Source organism: Glycine soja, chromosome 10 (assembly GCF_004193775.1).
Source record: "Glycine soja cultivar W05 chromosome 10, ASM419377v2, whole genome shotgun sequence".
Lineage (NCBI taxonomy): Eukaryota > Viridiplantae > Streptophyta > Magnoliopsida > Fabales > Fabaceae > Glycine > Glycine soja.
In genome coordinates, this window is record NC_041011.1 from 29,788,445 (window position 1) to 29,792,947 (window position 4,503).

General features: G+C 33.6%; 1 pseudogene; it reads right to left on the reverse strand.

Annotated features, from left to right (window-relative positions):
* Window positions 1–3,653: 3,653 nt before the first annotated feature.
* The window catches only part of LOC114371609, a 131,379-nt pseudogene continuing 130,529 nt past the window's right edge, over window positions 3,654–4,503 (reverse strand).

A 4,503-nucleotide genomic window follows, 5' to 3' on the forward strand; every position in this document is an offset into this window, starting at 1 on the left:
TCCCATCAGACAACACATGAAATGGAAGATGGCCCGCACAAAGAAAACTGGGCAAATGACGTCTGAGGCAGCAAAGGAAATTGCTGAGAAGATTGTAAGTCACTTTCAATTATTAATTGCAATTATTTATGTTTATTATGTGATTGATTAAACCAATAAATGTGTTCTTTGCAGGAATCGTTGGAGGAGCAGGCGTCATACGGTTTCTTCGTTGCCATTGGGCGACCAGAACACCGTAGTCGTGTAGGTGTTGGTGTCACGATCAAGAAATACTTTGGACTGGCTCCAAGGACCTCCCGTATGTCTTCCTCCATGGCTCCCGAAGACCTGGAGCAGCTGATGCAACAAATTAGGGACCAGTTGGAGGAGTCGATCACTGAAAAAGTGACTCAACGGCTAATGTTATCCTTTCAAGCCATAGTCCATCCAGAGATCCGAGCAATTGAAATTTGAATCAGAAAGTTACATTAAGAACTGGATGCATAATTCAAAACAGGAAGTGTACCTAGGAGCCTACCTGAATGGCTAAGTTAAACTGAACAAATGAGTTTAAATAATGTATAATAGTATAATAACCTATATTGGTCTCCACTGCAGTGCACATTGGCAAATGGTCGTCATTTTGCCTAAGGAAAATGTTGTCATCTGGTTTTGTTCATTGCATACTAGGCCAGACAACTACCTCAAAGGAATAATTAACAGGTCAGTATTTTTTTTCAATACATTTGCATTAGTATTAGTCGGAAACATCAATATTTTAATTGTATAATAAGCATCCATGTTTGTATTCAACAGTGCTTTGAAGGACTTGACGATACTCCACAAAGTAAATCCAAGGCTGGTGCTAGGTGGATTGTTGTTAAAGTAAGTCATTTAAACAATGCTTCTACTTATATTTTAGTACTGTGTAGACTAATTTGTACTTAACATTGAATATCTAAATTTCATAATGTTTTTAGTGTAATAGACAAAAAGGAAGCACCGAGTGTGGGTATTACGTCATGCACTGGATGTCAACTATAATCTAAGGAAGTTTCAAGAATAATTGGGAAACGGTAATTGTTTAATTCTAACAAATTTCATTTTCTTAAATTATGTTTTATTATATCATGCAGTATTTCAATGATGTCAGACCATTGGAACCTGAGAGATTGAAGGCGCTTTGCATCCAGTGGGCAAAGTATTATTTGAAAGTTAGAAATGAAACTTAGGATGTTTAGACAATTTCGTAATTGTAGTTTACTTGCTTTACATTTTTTAAAATTCATGTCTCCTAAACATTAATTATTCTTTTAATTCATAGTTATTAATAAATTTCTCATGGAATTTTTCTGGTAAAAACTGTTTCAAAATAGAATGAAAATTATATATGTTGTGTTGTGTGATCTAATTTAAAATTTGCAGCTTAATTTTTGGGTTTATTGAAAAAGCAGACAGTATATTAAAAAAATTCCTAAAAGCAACATCGGTTTTAAAAAAAATGATGTTAACATCCACTAACAACATCAGTTTTTTAAAAAACCGATGTTAACCTACACTAACAACACTGGTTTATTAAAAAACCGATGTTAACTACCAACGTTAACATCAGTTTTAGTTAACATCGGTATTTTAAAAAACCGATGTTGACGAATACTAACAACATCGGTTATTTAAAAAACCGATGTTGTAATTTTACGTTAACATCAGTTTTCAACAAAACCGATGTTAACGATAATACTTTCATCATCGGTTAATAACTGATGTTGAAAGTCCTAAATAACCAATGTTAAAAGCTTATTTTCTAGTAGTGTGAACACGTGTCCTCAATGGATTTCCCCATCATATCAGCCTCATAAATGCCCTCAATTCAAAGGACACAACTAGATTCTAACTTCACTCTCAACTAGAATGAGATGTAGATATAGGGGAGATCTAGAGATTCTTCCTCCACTCATCGCAACTGAGACAGAGCTCGTGCCATAACCTCAGAACCATATTTCCATTGTCGGTATTGAACATTGGTGCCATTTGTGGGGGAAAATATCACAACAAAAATTTGAAATACTATCACTGATCCATCGGTTCGAGTTGGATCCGAAAAACTTTCCGATAAGAATTGGGGAGACGCACAAGCACGAGTCCTCAACCGCCAACACCCAACACTTGAAGCAGAAAGGGAAAGAATCAGCATCTCCTACTTGCACTGTTGTCACAAAATGACCACCACGTCCAAACGAGCATGTTGAAGTAAAAATTAGGACAAACTATCATGTCCATAGCTAAGAGCCTAAGAGGTTGAATGAGATGATGAGAAGTTACGTTCTAGATTATATGGTCCCAAATATTAAAAAATGGAAGATAGTTAATATTAATAAGGAAACTTGTAAGTAAGTTTTATGTTAGGAAACAAAGTTTGAAATTCAAAGTGCATGTCCTGGTGTATTCAAATGCTAAAAACTAGGACCACTCAAAGGTTTTTGTTTCCCCATTATTTATCAGTATAAAAAATTGTTGAAAGTGTATATATAATTCATGCTCAAATTTAATTTTCATGTTCAATTTAAACTTTAGTAGACAAAAATTAATGGTGATATTTTCAATATTGGAGGACCAATAGTACAATGAAAATTTTAAGTGTCCTATATCTTTTGTAGGCAACAAATAGGTTGTTATGTGTCTAATACTTATTTTTTAATGAGAACACGATTCCTACTCATTCCATGACCATTGATCAAAGAAGAGTTTAAATAAATTTAATACCTCTTGAGGATATCCTTTATATACAGTAACAATTACTTGATGTCACGGAAGCTCGTACACAAGTGTATACGTCAAGAAAAGGAACTTTCATTTGATCTTTTCTCTTATTTGAGTCGACAAAGAGGACATTACTCATGTGGAGATCCTACCTTTCTTTAAATAGACAGGTAACCTATTACCCAACCATCATGGATATTATGCATATGAATACATATTAGGTTGTACATTCATGGTAATTCCCTAAGCCCAAATTGTATCACTCAATTAAACATTGAGCTCAGAGGAAAAACATATAGGTTGTATATTCAACCCATATTTGAAATAAACAAAATACACCCATCAGTAGAAGGTCAAACAAAGAAAATTCTAACATCTCAGACCTTAAAATGATTGCTTCACATCTATAGATACTAAGAAGTTCTCTATTCCAAACATGCATTTTCTTTACTTGTTATTGTGTTATTTCATAACTTTACTTAAAGCCTTACTAACTTAAACATATAAACTTGTATGGTCTCATTCTTAGTTCAAGTAATTCATTACATATATGAAGGGGGAAACTACTTTAAACTAACTCAATCCACCATATAAAAGGGGGAGACTACTTTAAACTAACTCAATCAAATAAATATGAAATCACTCTATTTGTAATTAAGAACAATTTAATACATAGACAAAAAGATTTAACAATACTAGACCATCTTAGCAGCCTAAAGTCATCTTATCAAGAAGATGTGTATGTACAGAAAAGTAAGAAAAATGTATAATTATATAAATAAAAATCCAATAATAATAATAATAAATACGCTTTTTTTCCTTAACAATTAAATTAAATAGGATTCTTGAAAGTGAGTTTAATAAACATGGATACGTCAATCGTGTACTCAATGATCATAAATTAACATTGGGAATCAATGCAATTCATTTTTCCTCCCAATAGCCAATCCGAAGTGTTCATCCATATTCATTTCCTCAGGTTTCATCTGTTTGGAGTTCCCAGTTGAAGTGATACAGTAGTAGAGCTAGTGGAAGCATAATGCTAGCTAAACCCAATGTCATGCCTGGGCATATTCTTCGTCCTCCCCCAAAAGGGAGATAGTTAAGTTATTCCCTTTGAAATCGATAGAACTACCTCGAACCTTTCAGGGACAAACCTATCAGCATCAATCCAATATTGGGAATCCTTACAAATTGCGTATGCATTTACCATGACTTTAGTTTTGGCAGGTATTTCATAGCCATCAATGATGGTTGGTTGAGAGCATTCTCTAGGGAGCAATAAAGGAGTAGGTGGGTGTACCCTGAATGTCTCTTTGATCACCAACTTCAAATAAGTAAGTTGCTCTAGATCACTTTCATGAATTATTTTCCTTTTCTCGAAAAGCTTGTCTCAATTCAGCTTGTGCTTTCTCCTCACTCTTGGATTTCTCATCATTTCTGCCATAGCCCACTCTAGTGTTGATGCTGAAGTATCAGTTCCAGCAGCAAATATGTCCTGGTGAAACAAATAAAATATCTTATATAAAGTTTTGGTAAAATGAAAAGAGAAATTGCATTATATAACTAAATCGGGGCAACTTTTTAATAGAAAAGGAGATGAGAAGAAAAGGAAGAAAAATGTAAGATAAAGTAATTAGTACAAATGAGAGGATTAAAGAGATTAATGTTATAAAAAGAGATGTTAGTGAGAAAAAACGTACTTCAGAAACAGGAAATATAATAGAAGTTTTGAGCATTTACTTACCAATATCAAAGCTTTTG